The sequence below is a fragment of the Topomyia yanbarensis genome, chromosome 2 (genome assembly GCF_030247195.1).
Source record: "Topomyia yanbarensis strain Yona2022 chromosome 2, ASM3024719v1, whole genome shotgun sequence".
NCBI classification, from domain to species: Eukaryota; Metazoa; Arthropoda; class Insecta; order Diptera; family Culicidae; genus Topomyia; species Topomyia yanbarensis.
In genome coordinates, this window is record NC_080671.1 from 385757567 (window position 1) to 385776336 (window position 18770).

Genomic DNA, 18770 nt, shown 5'->3' on the forward strand with positions numbered 1-18770 from the left:
TTTTATCAGCTTCATAAAATTGATAGTTGGTAGTTTGATGGGCTCTAGCAGACAAACCAAGTAGAATCCTTTCTTGGGCATATATTTCTTATCTAAGAGATCCGAAAAATACAAAAAATAATTTTTTTTTTTAACGTTGCACTGTCAGACCCCCTTAAGCGGAACTCAATAATCAGAAAAGGTTGTGAGGCTATATCTAAGAACTAAAGAAGAATATTTTAAGAGCGTCGGTTTATTTAAAAAGTCTGCAAAATATATGTCCCGATTTTATCAATGTCCCTGCTGTATCAGCTTAAAATTCGCCAAGGGGCTAATAAAAACGGGTCTTCACTGTATTTAAATACGAGCATTCACACTTCTCCGGCACTACACCGTGCCAGACAAGTATGAATGCTCGCATTTGATGTTTATGAACGAATATAGACTTATCCAACTGCGTCTGTATAGTGTCGTTTTGACGTTTGAATTGGGAGGAAAACAAATCGTTTACATTGCGAATTGGGAGGAAAACAAAACGCTTGTGGGCTTAAGAGGAGGGCAGTAGTATAAAAATGCAACATCTCAGTGTGCGTATTTTAAACGTCAGATATCTCAATTGGTGTCCGGTCACCGTCACTGAATCGGATCGGAAAGGTGTAATTTTCAACATTTAACCACAGAGAACAGACGTCCATCTTCAGCATTCAACTTGTGTAAAATCTCTAACGGTTTCGAAGGTAGTTTGGATATCTAAACCAGGTGCGCTACTGTCGTCATGTTTTTTTGTGGCTGAGTGCGACAGAATTGACAGCGGTTATTCCTCTACCCTGTCAAACTAGTCTGGAACCGATTCGGACTTCCAGCATGAATTCCAGCTCAAATGCGTCAACCGATAGAGTCGGAATCGGTTATTTTCTTTGAGCTAGATTCCATGCTGAATCCATCCAGGATTTCGAACCGGTTCCGGAATCGATTTGACGGATAGTTGGGATAGGTTGGTGTGGCGGCGCTAGTGTTTTTCGTATATTAATTCAAATGTTTACACACGTTTTTTAAATATTTTTGTTCGATCATGGATGTCTGTTCTCTGTGATTTAACATTCTACTGCCACAAACTGGATGCAAATGGGCTTCGATGACTCAAAGTTTATTCATGAATTTAGGGTTACCAACCGTCCTTAGCGTCCCCATTTTACTTCAAATGACCTTAATTTCAGTCTAAACAAAGTACAAATTAAACATATTTGTATTTTTCTAAATTATATACATACAGGGTCATACAACATAAGGTTTTTTAACAGGGCATTTTCTAGTGGCTAACGGGTGCTGACAGCAAACTGTCATGCTGTTGTTTTGCTTATGGCACTAAAAACTGGATTCTAACCACACTTCGCACTTACTATTTTTCTATTAAATTCTTCTCATAGACTGGTTCGACTGGTCTGTCTATGAAAGTACCATCTCTATATCACATAAAATACACGAGTTTTGACAGTTCGCAGTTTTCAGTAGCAGTTTGATCACTCGCGCTTTGAAAGTGTGGAGTCCAGGTTGGTGGGAAGTACGCAATAGATCAGTATTGTTTGCTATTTCATAATGGAATTGGGTGACCTGACCATACGTCCTGGTTTCCCAGGACATGTTCTGGTTTTTCACTGACTGTCCTGGTGTCCTGGAAAGTCGAGAAAAACGCTTGATTTGTCCTGGTTTTTCTCCTGTAGTAAGCCTAAAATATTTATCTATATTGAGTCAACACAATACAACAAACAAAGCTTAATACATTCCCGTATAAATAAATACCATTCCAGAAATCTTCGGAACCATTTCCAAACTATTCGTATAATGCTCACCATATTGGGAATCTTCATAAATGTGTACCATATGCCAAACTCTTGCCGATATCAATGTCGATGAAACAAGCTTCTTCTTGGCTTAATTCGTCGTTCAATCCGGTACCTGAAGAACTTCCTTCGGTTTCTGAGAAGACACATCGACGTTTTAGTTTCTCATCTTCTGCTAGAGTTATCTTGTCAATGGCATTTTTTCGTTTTTGCTGGAAATTCTCCAACATGCTTCCAATCTTCCCCTTAAATGCATAACGCTGTTTTAAAACAACATTGCGAAAGACATCTCAAATTTATCACAGTAATGTATTGAAACTATGAGACAATTTTCACAAAATTTGTAAAAAAAATATTTGCGCCTTTGAGGGTTAATATGACTTCCTGGTTTGAAAATAAAGTCAAATATGATATCAAATAAAATATCTATTGCACATTTTTTAAAGACTTATTATGTACAACAAGAATGTTGCTAAAAATGGAACCCAAAATCGGAGTGTGCCAAAATGGGAGCATGTCAAAAACGAAACGTGCCAAAATCAGAATCTTACTGTATCTACACATCTTTGCTTCGTTCGTTAGAAGTAGTAGGCAATAGAAAATGTAGCCTGAAAAATGTAAAACACTGCTCTAACTAGTGTGTTCAAATGGACGGGATGAATAAAAGTGCTATGAATGTGAATTAGGGCAGAGTAACCCTACCCCTACTCAGGCGTCTTATATAATCTGACTGATTTTCTGTTATCTCAAGCGTCGGTTATGCCAATAAACTGGAGGCCGCAATATTTTACGCAGAAACTCGTTAATACAAAAACAGACCTATGCTTAATACGCGGTCGAAAGGACAAAGGATAATATCCCAATCTAATTTTCTTTGTGCTGTGTTTACTCGAACAGTATTTGACTCGAGTGACGACGCATTCGGGTAACGTGTGGAGAAATCGTATGTCTTTTTGAGATTTCGAAACCAAGCGGCGCCGTGGCTTAGTTGGTTAAAGCGCCTGTCTAGTAAACAGGAGATCGTGAGTTCGAATCTCGCCGGAGCCTACCCAAATGCTTCTTAAAAAGGCAGTAAGGGGTGTTATTTTTTAAGAAACAGTTTTATCCCATGGTATAGATAGGTTAATGTTAGATGTTGTTTATTGTGGAAGATTTAACCCTAAGGGTCATTCTCCTCAGATATAGGTAGTGTTTTATCAATCAGTATTTTATTTATTTTTCATCTTCCGACTCACTGGCTCACTAAACGAGCAACCGCTGGGGCCCTAAGACGATTTCACTAGATTTACAGAGCCAACGTGCACTCACTCCACTAGCGTGAGTGACGGGAAGATTAATCGGGGTCTATAGTTAGATGGCTCGAGCGGTTAAAAAAGATTTACACGATACGTCAGACTTCCGTCATCGGTACAACGAAACGTCAAAACTAGGTACATACATCCCAGTTAAACTCATTCCGGAACCGGTTCGGATTTCTTAATGGAGTCATTAGGGATTCCAAATCAAATGCAACAACCGATTCCGACTCAGAATCGGTTGTTGCATTTGATTTGGAATCCATACTGACTCCATTCAGGATTCCGAATCAAATTCCGAATGGTTTGACCGGGATGCAGCTAAATAGAGACATACATTTATAGACACTCATAGTAATATACCAGCGAAGGGACTTTTGTCGAGCCAAGCATACTGTTAACACTTTCATGCCCAACTTTTTTCTAGTGAAGGTAGGGTTTCAAAACTATTTTTTCTTGAAAACGTTGGTGTCTAGAAACACGAAAAGCCTATTTTCATAAAGATAGGTGCTTCCCTCGCAGTGCTAGAAGCTGCTCAATTTTCACCTTCCAATGCACAATACAATTATCCTAGAATATTTACAATAGTTCACTTGCGTGGAAAACGTAGCCAAAGATAGTCTAAATCGATAAATTTTATCAGTTTTCAATAATATTGTAACGTAACGAAGATATATGAAAAATTCATTTTCCGTCATCAACGTAACTTGATCCCTGGCAGCACTGCTCCATCGGAATCCAATCTGACTAATTAAAATAATTTCAGTTCTAGAGTTGATCCTTCTAACTGTTAATGCTCAAACGAAAGGCAATAGTCACATTTATTAGCCTTACTTGTTTTGTGAGCAAATCTTGCCTCAATCAAAAGTTATAGCTATTTAAAAACCTTGTTGTCCACAAATAACATGGCCATGAATGGGTTAAAATACGGAGCCAAACGAACATGACGTCATACAAGCAGAACAAGTATTGCGATTTTATTTAAAAAATGTTTTTTGTTATTTAGAATTTAGAAAGATATTTATTATGTTCTACACAACTGCATAAAAACCATGCATGTTACTTATGATCTTTTTTTCAACTTTGAGTGGTTAAAAAATTGGATATTTTTTGCTTTTCTTTATTTCTTGTTAGTCAGTATCAAACGTAAAACTTCTCTTTTGATTCATATATTGAAACCCTTGAAAAAATATTTTCATAAAAACAGATAGTCAAATACATATACAGTCGAGCACGCTGAACTTGTACATTTTTGGGTGATACCAGCTTTCCGGTTTTTACATCCTCGAGAAATTTTGCACTGTCAGATCCCCTTAAGGGAAATTTAAACTAAATAATCAGAAAGGGTTATGAGGCTATATAAAGGGTCAAAAAAAGAATATTTTAAGAGCTTCGGTTTATTAAAAAGAAAGGTAAATATATGTCCCGATTTTGCTAATGTCCCGGTTTTATCAGCCTGGAATTCACCAAAGGGCTAATAAAAACGGGTTGAAACTGTATTAAGTGGCTTTGTAAATGTCTAATGGAATGGTATAGGGTAAAAGGAGCAAAATGCCTCTCTTTGTTTCCCAGGATTCCTGAATTATCTAAAAAGTAAAAATGACTGATAACAATATCGTTTCATGAAATCAACGTACTAAGTTAGTTTGGTATTTTTAATATGTTGCAAAACAACAATATACACAAAAGTTTCAAAAGAGCTACTTTGATGTAAGCTCCGACTTTTTCCAATAGCATTACAACCAATTAGAAACAGTCAGATTCGATAGAACTATTTCAATTATTTTTCCCTGGGGTGAAAGAAAAAACTAGAATTTGGGCATCTTTGAACAATGTTTAATAGCACTTGTATCAGGATGTTTTTACTAAAAAATGAAACGAGTACTAGTTTCTAACTAATATAACAATAAATTGGAGTAGTTAGTGAGAAGATCATAGTGTCGAATGGTGAAATATAGCTATAGGGGCGTATTAGACCTGTTTACCCTAATGAAAAACTGCAATCGTGGTTTTCTCCCCGGTGTAAGTGCAATGAGGTATATACAGGTGTGGCAGAACACGCGGTTTGCTAGTGTTGGCAACCAAAAATATGTAAACAATCCAGAAGCACATCGGGTCGACGTCATAGCGTTCACACGATTCAATGGGAGCGGAACGAACGGTATGACGAAAGCAAGTCGATTTATTCTGTGATCACTCACACCACTCATGTAAGATTCATCTTACGAATACCAAAGAGCCCTCTTTGCCATACCTGTATATACTACATTGGTGTAAGTGTAATATGCCCCACAGCAATCGGTGAGTATGCCCCACAACAATTTTGGCCGGTGATGAGCTGTTGTGAATACATGAATAATTCTACACACACACATAGTTTTAAGCCAAGCTAAAAACTAAGATAGTAACTGTAATATTCTAGTAAGCTAATTGAAATAGTTCTATCGAATCTGACTGTTTCTAATTGGTTGTAATGCTATTGGAAAAAGTCGGAGCTTACATCAAAGTAGCTCTTTTCAAAACTTTTGTGTATATTGGTGTTTTGCAACATATTAAAAATACCACACTAACTTAGTACGTTGATGTCATGAAACGATACTATTATCAGTCATTTTTACATTTTAGATAATTCAGGAATCCTGGGAATCAAAGAGGGGCATTTTGCCCCGGTGGGGCGTATTATACCCTTTTTCCCTATTCGGTTTATATTTATAATTCATCTTTATATAAAACAATTTAAACATGGTTCAATTAATTAGTCCTCTTAGCTTAGTATACTATAGTGCCCATTGGCCACGAGTGGTCTTAAAACGGCCCTTATAGCTATAGACTTTTTGAGTGTTCGATAGGTAGATTTGGTTTTGTGCAACTACTGTTCATTCTAAACTGTGGTCGAGGTCGAGATCACTCGCGAATAATATCCATGTCATAGGATTAGAACAAATGAATTTTATCGAAATAAAAAAATCTACAGTCCTTTTTTTGTTAAGGACCATTAGGCTCCGGCGAGATTCGAACTCACGATCTCCTGTTTACTAGACAGGCGCTTTAACCAACTAAGCCACGGCGCCGTACGCTCTGGTCGGTTCTTAATGCCATTGAATTGCTTCGCCTCGTATATATAATGTCGGATGTTCATTTCATTGACGCATGCGTTCATCACCGAGAAAAGGGCGTTAGAGGTGGTCAGATTTAACAAATATCGCGTCGGGTGCGATCTAATGTATAAAGTTGAGGGGATAATAGTTACGATACAGTCGTATGTCAATTTCGTAATTGTGATGAATTATAGACCTGATTTGTTAGATAAATGGACAAAAACTGTCATTCGATGTTTGTAAAATCAAGAAATTTAATACCCATTTTTCATATATTTAGTTATGTACTATTTCCCAACCACTTCGCCTAGAACATTCTGCATTCATTAAAATGGTTGATATGACCAGGGATACTACTTATGACTACAAGTGACACGGGTTTATGGAAACAGGTAATTTGGTATCCATGTCGATAGTATTTGGTTCATTTTGAATTATGGGCACTTCGCTCCAAGCTTCAGAAAATGTTATATGAGTAAACAATTAGAACAAATGCATATTCCGTGGTTATAAATGACCTAGATCTAATAAATTGAGAGAACGTTGATCACAGTTGTCAATTTGTTCAGGAACGTTAATGTGATTTTAACATTACGATAAGACTACAAGTTCATCATCGAGGAGAGTTGAAACAAATTGTTTCAAATCTGCTAAGTCGAGAAGTAAGGCTTGATCCACAATTTACAATTTATACATCGCAAAGATAGAAATAAACGTATACAATTCATAACTGGTAACTCTTAGAATACATAATAGTGATATTTCCATGATCGAACATCACTTAATATCCTTAATATCAATATTAATATCAATTTCAAGAAAATAACGAAAACTTAGAACAGTTGGAATTTAATGTTTCGTGTTCCACTCGTCAGTAACTAGCACCAACTTGCTATTAGTTAGACGCCAAATTGGCGTCAGTCAGACACTAAATCCAAACAGTTCACACAACATGCATTAAATTCCAACTTTTCTAAGTTAGGTCTTGTGCCCTTATGCGAAAATTGGTTAACCCAATTTTTCCCGTTGGGAAAATTTAAATTGCATATTTGCAGGCGTTTGGCTCTCATGCCAAAAGAAAGTTCGTTTCCCTATACTCGTCAGCGACCCAGAGCATCTGTGCTTGGCTAACCGAGACATCAATCGGTACCAGCCAGTTTCTTTAGGCGTTCACGCATGTTGTGTGAACTGTTCGAATATGGTGTCTGACTAAGGCCAATTTGGTGTTAGTTTTGATACATCGTCTAACTAATAGCAAGTTTGTGTTAGTTACTGACGAGTGGAACACGAAACATTGAATTCCAACTTTTCTAAGTTGGGTCTTGTGCTCTTATGCGCAAATTGGTTAATTCTTACTTTTACTCATTTTTTGTAATGTGGTTACCGTAAATACTTAACCACTCATTTAACGTAGTTGGCGTGTGTTGGAGTATTTCTGGGCACGATATAAATAAAGCAAATACATTATTGTTTTATCCCTAACGGTACTGTTTCGCTACTAATGGGCACTGTTTCAACTCTCCTCTGTTGCAAATCTCTTCGGTTTCCCCTACTGTTGCGATGAACTTGATGTCTAAAAAATTATTCATCCGATTTTCATAATTTTTTTTCGAATTGTTTGAATTTACATTCTCGTGTACTTGAACGGTTCCTTTTTCATAAATTTTTTTTCGATTCTTCGCAATGAAATTTTATTTAAAATTTTGAACACCACAAAAATAAATTTTTTGGTCAACATCGTTTATTTTACAGGAAAATTTTTTTTATTGGGAAACCGATCCGTTCAAGTACACCAGAATACATTTTTCTTTAATAATCTTTCTAGTTTTTGGATTTCAGTTAAGCGGTTCGGCTTGAAGAGCGTTCATTGCAAACCTCTGCAAAAAACACGCTTCGGGGATGGGCTGGAACTCCGATAACTTTGAATATTATTTTTTTAATTCAACTTGTTTTTTCGAACTTCGATGGTGCTACCAACGAACTCTCTTTCGCTTTTTTAATTAAAATTTGCATAGAACACTTTATAAAAATCACGAATTTAGCTCACTTTTTCGCCACAAATTTGTATATAACCCCTTAAGGTCGTCGAAATGTGAGTCCAAACTGGTTTGGGAGTGCATCACATCTTTACAACAACTGGCAACTCGGAATAAAGTAATGATATTCTAGGTACCTGGTCACCAAGGAATCGATGGTAACGAAGTGGCCGACAAATTAGCCAGGCGTGGTTCATCAAACATGTTTGTTGGACCAGAACCATTTCTAGGTATATCTACCTGTGCAATCAAACTAGAACTTTCGGCTTGGGCAAGGGACGGTTACAGGTAAAATCAGCATCTACACCGGCGTGACGCCGATTTTTACCTGAAATCGGCGGCGCGGCGCACGTTTTTAATTCAAACATTCACAATCCATTTGCTCGTCATTCGCAAAATTAAGTTCGTGTGACCGTGCGTGGTGTTCCAGAATACGTTGCCTAAATTGTTTAAATGTACCCAGAATTGAACTACAAAGACGACATCTGATCGGAAGTTTGTTCCTCGAACTGGTGTTCAAGTTTTTGATGTGCAGTTTGAGTTCATCGACGTATCCATTAACAATTCCGCGGCAGTTATCGATCGGACAGGGCAAACCTTCATAAAGAAAAAACTCATAACCTTGAACATATATGGTAAGTTCTACGAATCTTTTCACGCTTAATTTAAATAAAAAAATATTCGAAAAAAAATATTCAATACACTCACCCAATAATTTATTAAATGTGTCACTGTCCACCTTCTTTCTTATCTCCTCCATCTCAATCAATTTTAAAAATCTTTATCGTTAAATTTTAAATCTTCTCTTTAATATAAACGTACCGAATTGTTAAAGGAATTTTCACTGATTAATTGGTAAATTTTACCCATTTTAATCCGTTTCACGAGCTCTAACCATGAGTAAATTATACCATTTAATGTTGCCGTTCAATGAATTCCAAGATGGATTTAAAGTACCCAATTTTGGAAACAGAAATCTACCCGTTTTTGCCAACTCTTACAACTTCCGAAAATGGACAATAAGAATTCATAAAATGGGTAAAGTTTTTTTATCGTGTAACGAATATCACGTAACATCGATGGCCAAGTTCCCTCTCTCGATCGTGCAAACCCAGTAAAGTTCAGCTGGAAATGAGCCGAATTCCGGTAACTAGAATCAATTGTGTCATGACATGGAGCCCGAATACTAACTGGAACCAGCCGGAACTCCGGCTCATTTGTAGCAGCGCATAAAAACTATCTGTCCCACGTACATAAATATCATATGAAAACTATTAAAATTTATGGGGCGCACATCAAAATTATAAAAAAATATGCCACATAGAAATTTGTTTTATAGTTTCACATCAAATGTATGTGTGTGATTAATACAATTTATATTTTTAGCACATTTTTGGCGCAGATGTATATCATGTGTGTGGAATAAATAAAGCATAAGTTTGGATTTTTGGCAGTGTATGTTTATTATATCAAATTTCATCAGTATCTAATGGGTACAACGAAAACTCAAATATTAAATTTTTACCCTACCATTTGAACCACATCGTTGATCAATATAGCAGAGATGTCCTCTTATCAACACCACTGTGTAGAATAATAACATGAATAGCAATAGGGTGTAAACAGGCGTCACGTCCTATCTAGATTACATATTAGAAAAAGAACACTCGACGGATATGACAACAAAAAAAAGTATCGACGCGATCCTGCCAGGAGTCGAACCTGGAATCTTCTGATCCGTAGTCAGACGCGTTATCCATTGCGCCACAGGACCGATATACTCCGTCGTTTGAAACGAACTATCAGATGGAACATTGTTGAACAAGCATATAAAGCAGAAATATCGAGTTTCATTATTTAATTACGTTTTTGAACCCCCATTTTATTCGAGTATTGAAAGCGTAAACACAGTCGTGCTAATTTAATATGCGTACGTTAAACAAGTAAATACCTATCTAGATTTTATTAGCTTTTCCGATAATAATCCAGGCGGAACAAATCATAAAGGAACTGGTGTTAGTTTGGAGTGATGAGACGATTAAAAGATAATTAAATCAACCGAATGCATTCAAAACAAACGTGGGCGATTTTATGTCCGCATTATTCGTGGTTATACTCACTAAATGTTTGCTGCAACGATATTCGAAATTATTGACACCGGGTATAGTGAAGTGCATTATTATTTTACTCCCTGCAGCGGCAGTTCTGACAACGAAACACGTTTGATGTTTCCAATTTCAAGTTTAAGCTTAAACAAAACGCATGTATCACATTAAAATTGTTAGTGTTTATTTAGTGTACACGGATACGAAAAACTACCAAAAGTTAAGCTCTTTTGACTCAATCTCGGGGTATTGTGCAATAAGGTTTTTAGGTAAACCGTGTAGAAGGTAGTTTCCCTTTAAACACGGCAAAAATCACAACTCACTGAGAGGTTTTTTATACTCTACCTTGAGTTAAATTTACTTAAATTTAAGTTGAATCTACCTAATATTAAGTATACTTCAAACAATTCAAAAGTACCTTATTCCATGGTAGACCCGGACTGAGTCGAATCTCTCTCTTTGTTTTTGACAACACTCATACCCAGTTAAACTCATTCCGGAACCGGTTCGGATTTCTGAATGGAGTCATTATGGATTCCAAATCAAATGCAACAACCGATTCCGACTCAGAATCGGTTGTTGCATTTGATTTGGAATCCATACTGACTCCATTCAGGATTCCGAATCAAATTCCGAATGGTTTGACCGGGTAGGTGCGAAAGGGACGCAAAACTCAAAACTATCTAAATTTAAGTTAAAAGAACTTATTCTGTGGGTTGTTTTATTTTTCCGTGTAGGTGTCAAATGAGAAAACTATCAAACCTCGAAACAAGTCTACCTAAGTTGTGACAAGCAGAAAAGAAAACATTTAATAATGCACTGGCGCGGAAGTTAGTGGGTACGTTTGACGGCTAAAAAATTTCCCATACCGGGAATCGAACCCGGGCCTTCTGGGTGAAAGCCAGATATCCTAGCCACTAGACCATATGGGATATACAAAGACAGTGTCTTGAATAAAAAAATGACAATTCAATGAAACATAATAAAAGCTTGCACGATTTTGAAAATTGGAAGAATATTTATTTAGTTTGTACAATGATAATTGCTGCTAATTTTCCCCCAGCAAAAAAACTTGCTTCTATTTGATCGGGCTTTCTAAATGAAAGAGAAGAAGCTTCTACGTGTTTGCTGAAGAGTGTTTCCAGTTTCTCCTAAAGCTCTTACATTCAATGAACTATGTTTATTATAGTTTCTCCTGGTACTGAAAACAAGCCTACAATAATGTACCTTAATTTTCCTTTGTCTTTCTTCATCATAATGATTTAAATACATAAGAGGCATCTGTTACCTTGATTCAAGAATCGCTTACTTACCTGTGTTATCTACAGTGCTACAATTACCAATTTAGTTTTCTTAATATATATACTGCTTCTTACGAACGAAGCAGAGACATTGATACACATTTAATCGCAATCCATTGATTGTAAACCGAATAGCTGCGAGTAGTCTTAAACTAAAAATTGTAACACAAGCCAAGTATTTAACCAGTAAAAAACATGTTTGAGTAATATTGCTCTCCCCAGTGCATTCATTAAAATGTCTAATGACACGTAATGAAGCAGAGGAGAGGAGAGAGGGATCAATCGATTAATGGAAAATCTTAACGGATCTAAAAAATTGGAGATACCGGGGATCGAACCCGGGGCCTTTCACATGCAAAGCGAACGCTCTACCACTGAGCTATATCCCCTTTCATGTCAAATTTAATGCAAAATGTCCATTTTCAGCTAATGTGAGGTAAATTACTAATTTCAAAAACAATCATTACTTTTCACAGTATAGAAACTTGACTGCTTCATTCAAATAAATAATAATAAAAGATAATGACAAAGAAAAGTTTTATTTTTCTTCTACTGCTGTGTGTATGTACACTAAACTACCCAAAAAAATAATGAATTTTTGAAAACTCAATCGGCCTATCGCTGAGTCGATTCCTAGTTCCATCAAGAGTAGTTGCTCCAAATTTGAAGCAAATCGGACAAGTCTAGCTACCGGACCAACGTGCCTGAAGTTTGTATGGGATTTTACTGAAATTTACATAGAGAAAACCCGTTAGCTCGCCATTTCGCCGCGAGGTGGCACTGTTCGTATCGTATTAAGCACGATTCAGACGATACATCAGCTTCCGTCATCGGCAACGGAACGTCACCGTTCCGTCAGGATAAGTTTAATACTTTTCTCTTGTGCCCGTTCACACATGCCGTTCCGTGCCGTTGAAGTTGTGTGTGAATGCCTCCATTTAACTGCATGTAACTTATCCTGACGGAACGGTGACGTTCCGTTGACGTTGACGGAAGCTGATGTATCGTCTGAATTGTACTTTATTGGGGCCTAACAGTGCATGGTTGTGAATCGGTACTCGATTGCTACCAACTATACATTTTAGCAGATTTAGCTGAAAATCTAGACAATCACCCGAAAAGGGCGTAAGTCTAAATGAGAGCCTCTTTGTATGCTTTCTCTTCCGTCAATGATTTGCTTTTACGTTTGCACCTTAAAGCGCGATTCAGACGATACATCAGCTTCCGTCAACGTCAACGGAACGTCACCGTTCCGTCAGGATAAGTTAAATACGTTTCTCTTGCACCCGTTCACACGTGCCGTACGTCAAAACGTTCCGTGCCGTTGATGTTGTGTGTGAATGCCTCCATTTAACTGCATGTAACTTATCCTGACGGAACAGTGACGTTCCGTTGACGTTGATGGAAACTGATGTATAGTCTGAATCGTCCTTAATTCTTAGAACAATAAGCTAGACGACATCAGTCTTTCGATATGCAGTGAAACAAATCACAGCATAATAAAAGAGACGGAAGTAGAAAGTTTGCTAACTATGCATATTTTTATTTCCCATTTGCGCTTATGCTCTTTTCACATGTTTATCTAGAAATATGCGAAAGCTGCATTTTTTTCTGGCTGTAATTTCTCGTCAAAGTATGTTTTGACAGGTAGCTTTAGTGCCCCAATCAAATGTTACTCGAACCCAGTTTCTCGTAGAGCCCTGGACCCTCCCTCTAAGAACGGTTGGTTTCAAAATCGTCCAATGACGGACGTTCGTTGGACCAATTTGACCAACGTCCAAATAACCGTTCAACGAACGTCCATCGTTGGACCCGTGTTGAACGATTTTGAAACAAATTTTTGGACGTCTCAGTGGGCTGGTGGAGAAAATCCAATCGGAAAATGAAATTCAGCCAGATCTCCAGCTCGAATGGCGCAACCGTTTTTAATCAGATTCGGTTGTGTAACTGGAGCCTGAATTCTGGCCGGACTTACTGGAGAAGAGTCGTTTTTATTGGCATCTCGATGTTTTTTTTTCGTTTTCTATTCGGTTGTCCCTCTCATTCTGGCTCCCATATTTAAACAAATTTTTTTTTCGGCTCATGAGCTCCTATCTGGCTGGGCGCTTCCATTTTTAGCGCCTTTTTTCTAACATGGGGATATAGCTCAGTGGTAGAGCGTTCGCTTTGCATGTGAAAGGCCCCGGGTTCGATCCCCGGTATCTCCAATTTTTTTATAAAAATTGTGTCATATTGATGATATAATCTGAAAAGAGAAGGGGGAAAGAGATTGCTTTAGTCAAGCAAGGTGGAAAGTTTGCCACATTTTTCTATGTGTGATTGCGGTTATAATTTTTTTGAACGAACAGAAAGAAACGAAAGTGAATATCTGGGACCCTATTCTCATATGGGATTTTCGATTGATTGACACCGGTGTAGTGGATTGCACTGGTTTTGCACTTTCTAGCACACGCAGAAAAATTAGCATATTTAAACCAAAAATACGTGTTATTGAATCCAATCGTTTATTGTTTATCACTTTAACAAACAAACTTATTGGTTTGAAAATATTTTTTTATTAGAACAACAAATTTTTTGCTTTCAATAAATACATTTTTAGTATCAATAATTTTCTTTTAATTTCAATAAAATAATTATTGAAAAACGGAACGATAATTTTGTTTTATTGAAACAATAAATAAATTTTATTGAATTCAATAAATAATTTTATTGTCTCCCGACCAATAATTTAATTTATTGAATTTAATGCCTAATTTTATTGAACCTTCAAATTTTTTTTCTGTGTGCAGAAGTGTCAATGCCACGCAGAAAAAAGATTTGTAGGTTCAATAAAATTATGCATTAAATTCAATAAATTAAATTATTGGTCGGGAGACAATAAAATTATTTAGTGAATTCAATATAATTTATTTATTGTTTCAATAAAACAAAATCATCGTTCCGTTTTTCAATAATTATTTTATTGAAATTAAAAGAAAATTATTGATACTAAAAATGTATTTATTGAAAGCAAAAAATTTGTTGTTGTTCTAATAAAAAAATATTTTCAAACAAATAAGTTTGTTTGTTAAAGTGATAAACAATAAATGATTGGATTCAATAACACGTATTTTTGGTTTAAATATGCTAATTTTTTCTGCGTGTGGAACATATTCAGTTTTCTGCACTTCTGCTAGAAAGTGCAAAAACGGTGCAGTTTCAGTGCACTCCACTACACCGGTGTCAATCAATCGAAAACCCCAATAATCCACATCACCTAATGACTAAAAGAAAGGTAACGTGACAGCCCTCTAAGAATGGTTGGTTTCAAAATCGTCCAATGAAGGACATTCGTTGGACCAATTTGGACAACGTCCAAATAACCGTTCAACAAACGTCCATCGTTGGACCCGTGTTGAACGATTTTGAAACAATTTTTTTGGACGTCTCAGTGGGAGTGTATTCTCACTGTCCCTGGCGTCGTCCCAGTAAGTCCAGCAGGAATTCTGACTCCAGTTAGTAACAGGCTCCAGATTCTAATTAGAACCGGTTGTGTCACTGAAGCCGGATACTAACTAGAGCCAGCCTTACTATTGGCTTATTTCAAGATGAAGAGAAATCGAAGGTGGAACATTTGACACGTTTGAGTGTATTAGTTTTATGCTTGTAAAAATTAAGCATGGTGCCCGGGGACCCTTGAAGTAAACATAAGGTTTGTTCCAGTACATGGAAGTTACTCCCTGTTGCTCCGGAGCAAAAAATTCTTGCTCCTTTTCACTCCGGTTTGCCACCAGAAGAAGAAAAAAGAGAAGAAGATAGTACTGGAACGATTTTCTCCCTGTTTGCTCCGGAGTGCTTCCAGTTTCTCCTGGTACTGGAACAAACCTATAAATATCCGAACGTGTATCCTGGTGCGCGACGAAAAGAGAGAAAAGGCCAAACTTCAACTTGGATCTTTCGTCCTGGACTTATTTGACGTCTAGGACGTCAACACAGTTGCAATGTGCTATTGTCGGATAATAAAGGTCAGTTTAGATGTCGGAAAATGGAACTCGAGATTTAGGTTACTGTACAGCTCGAGAATTTGATCACGGGATTTTGTCTTTTGATGAATTTTTGTTTTCCGAGACGGAAAAAAGTCTAAACAAAAAATAGTACTGGTAGGTGGTATACAAAAAACCATGAACTGAAAACTTGCCGCCTATACGCCCCAACGACACTCATTCATTATTTATTCCCTGATCCCTCTCTATATCCTTTTGCAGATTGAATCGGATCGGGTTGTACATCCGTTGCCAGCCAAAAAAGATTGACAGCGGTGGGATTCGAACCCACGCCATTTCTGACTGGTGCCTAAAACCAGCGCCTTAGACCACTCGGCCACGCTGCCTTAATAGTGATGATGGTAAAAAGGAAGATTAAAAACGCTTGTAATGGGATCCTCTATAAATTACGCAACATTTTCATACGTAAAGATATAGGGCAACTGTGCCAATATGGATCCTTTAAGGGAGAACGGCATCGATTTATTCAGACACATATGGGATTTTCGATTGATTGACACCGGTGTAGTGGATTGCACTGGTTTTGCACTTTCTAGCAGAAGTGTCAATGGAACACCCAAAACAAAAATCTCTTGCAATAATTGCAAGCGACAATCACTTGCAAATAATGTTAGCATCGCTTGTAATTTTGCAGTTAAAGCCGCTTGCAATTGTTGCAAGCATATAAAATCACATCATCTCTCGCTATACGTACATACTGTCAAAGGATTATCACCACATTCACGTGCCTATGCTGGTTGGTATAGCAACGCACGGTGAGTTTTTATTTTCCGTCTACTTTTTATTCATTCCTCACCAACATCATCAAACGCAGTTTTGTGGTTTATTTATTGCACATTGTGGTTTATTCATCAAATTGCGGATGTGACGATTGTACGAGTTTTAACGTCCTGTTCTTATATGTAAGGGAAGATCAGTACTTGTAGTTAGCGCTATGATGCGCAAGGGCCTGAGTTCAAATCTGGCTGCGGGTTTTACTTTTTCATCAATCGGGAAATCATCCAATTTTTATATATGACTTTTATCCACTTATTACTATCTGATAGTATGGTTGAGTGGATAAAGAATTGCTTAGCGATTTGTTTGTGCGGGGTTCATTTTTCAATTCCAACAGTCTTTTTTTCTAACGCATATTGGTCACCAATACACATACATCGCTAATCATAGGCAAAATTCGTTTTTTCGGTTTCTTGCATTACATGCAAGGAAGCTTCTTGCAATTTTCGCACATTACCACAACGCTTGCAATTTTTGCTCGTATTTATTGCATTAATGTAAGCGAATCTTACCGGGTACGTTTTGGGTGAACATACCCAGTTTTCTGCACTTCTGCTAGAAAGTGCAAAAACGGTGCAGTTTCAGTGTACTCCACTACACCGGTGTCAATCAATCGAAAACCTCAATACAAATGAAGCTTTGGTGTTGCGTGGCAATGTTATTGCTCTCTCGCTCGATCTCTGTAACTTGATTAGGAAGTAAGGAACGAGCAGAATCCGAAACACTACAAAACCATACTTTGTTAGGTCTTGTGTCCTTATGCACAAAAAATTTGATCTTACTCAAAATTTTCCCGTTTGGGAATGTTGCATAATAGGTTTCAATTTCCACATAATTTTTTCGTTCACTCATATTTTTAGATAGAGCATATTTGATTCTAGTTCCTTTATGCACATGTTGTATTGAAACAACGTTTTCAAAAAGCTATAACTTTTGGGATAGACAAGAGTGGAATACAAAAAATGAGCAAAAACAAGTAAGGCTAATAACTGTAGGCTAATAACTATAACTATGATATATCACCTTTCATTCGAGCACTAACGGTTATAAGAATTATATATATATATTTTGTGGTTTATTCAATACACACGAGACGGCATCAAATTGCGGATGTGACAATTGTACGAGTTTTAACGTCCTATCCTTATGTGTAAGGACAGATCAGTCTTTATAGTTAGCGCTGTGATGCGCAAGGGCCTGAGTTCACATCTGGCTGCGTGTTTTACTTTTTTCATTAATCGTGAAATCATCTGTTTATATATGACTTTTATCCACTGATTACTATCTGATAGTATGGTTGGGTGGATAAGGTATTGCTTAGCGATCTGTTTGTGCGGGGTTCATTTTTCAATGCCGACAGTCTTTTTTTCTAACGTATATTGGTCACCAATACAGATACATCGCTAATACATAGGCAAAATTCGGTTTTTCTGTTTCTTGCATTGCATGCAAGGAAGCTTCTTGCAATTTTCGCACATTACCAGAACGCTTGCAATTTTTGCTCGTATTTATTGCATTAATGTAAGCGAATCTTACCGGGTACGTTTTGGGTGTAGAACTGAAGGTATTGCAATTAACCTGATTTGATTCCGTTTCGGAAAGTTTCAGATACCGATGAAAAATAAAATTTTGATATATCGTTGTTGGCTTAAAATATTTTTGAAAAGTTATAAAACCGATAAATTTAGACTGTCTTCGACTAAATTTCCTTTTCAATGAAATTGGACTAATGTGCATATTCCGAGAGCATTGTACTGAGCACCAGAAGGTAAAAACTGAGCAGCTTCTTGCATTGCTAGAGAAGTAAAAATCTTGATAGAAACAGATTTTTCATGATTCTTGACCCCAACAATTTAAAGGAAAAAAAATGGGGGAATGGTCCACCAGAAAAAAAGTTGGGCATGCAAAGGGTTGACAACCAAACCTGAACAAATTGAGAATTTACAAAAGTCCAACTTGAAGCTCTTTATAATACGAATCATTGACAATTGATATCCGAGGACCAGAATAGGTTTCAATAGCTTTGTTCCAGAACACGGAAGTTGCTACGGAGCAAACAGGAGCAAAAATACTTGCTCCTTTTTACTCCGGTTTGCTACTAGAAGAATAAAAAAGAGAACAGTATATGGGAACGGTTTTCTACTTGTTTGCTTCGGAGTACTTCCAAATTTTTCAGGTACTGGAAATAACGTTATGTGTGTAAGAAACATAACCGTCGTGTTGAAATCACATCAACAAGTAGCCTCTTGACAGTAGCTATGATGGGGTATGGGTCAGCAGACTGCCAGCATTCGT

General features: G+C 37.0%; 7 non-coding genes across 7 annotated transcripts; 2 read left to right on the forward strand and 5 right to left on the reverse strand.

Moving 5' to 3' along the window:
• Positions 1-2793: 2793 nt before the first annotated feature.
• Positions 2794-2867, forward strand: Trnat-agu (transfer RNA threonine (anticodon AGU)). The gene has a single exon. It is a non-coding gene; the product is annotated as a tRNA-Thr (tRNA).
• Positions 2868-6112: 3245 nt separating this feature from the next.
• On the reverse strand, positions 6113-6186 carry Trnat-agu (transfer RNA threonine (anticodon AGU)). Its single transcript has one exon. It is a non-coding gene; the product is annotated as a tRNA-Thr (tRNA).
• Positions 6187-9950: 3764 nt separating this feature from the next.
• Positions 9951-10023, reverse strand: Trnar-acg (transfer RNA arginine (anticodon ACG)). Its single transcript has one exon. It is a non-coding gene; the product is annotated as a tRNA-Arg (tRNA).
• A 1191-nt stretch (positions 10024-11214) lies between these two features.
• Trnae-uuc (transfer RNA glutamic acid (anticodon UUC)) lies at positions 11215-11286 on the reverse strand. The gene has a single exon. It is a non-coding gene; the product is annotated as a tRNA-Glu (tRNA).
• Positions 11287-11972: 686 nt separating this feature from the next.
• Trnaa-ugc (transfer RNA alanine (anticodon UGC)) lies at positions 11973-12044 on the reverse strand. Its single transcript has one exon. It is a non-coding gene; the product is annotated as a tRNA-Ala (tRNA).
• A 1746-nt stretch (positions 12045-13790) lies between these two features.
• Positions 13791-13862, forward strand: Trnaa-ugc (transfer RNA alanine (anticodon UGC)). The gene has a single exon. It is a non-coding gene; the product is annotated as a tRNA-Ala (tRNA).
• Positions 13863-15944: 2082 nt separating this feature from the next.
• On the reverse strand, positions 15945-16024 carry Trnal-uag (transfer RNA leucine (anticodon UAG)). The gene has a single exon. It is a non-coding gene; the product is annotated as a tRNA-Leu (tRNA).
• Positions 16025-18770: the final 2746 nt, after the last annotated feature.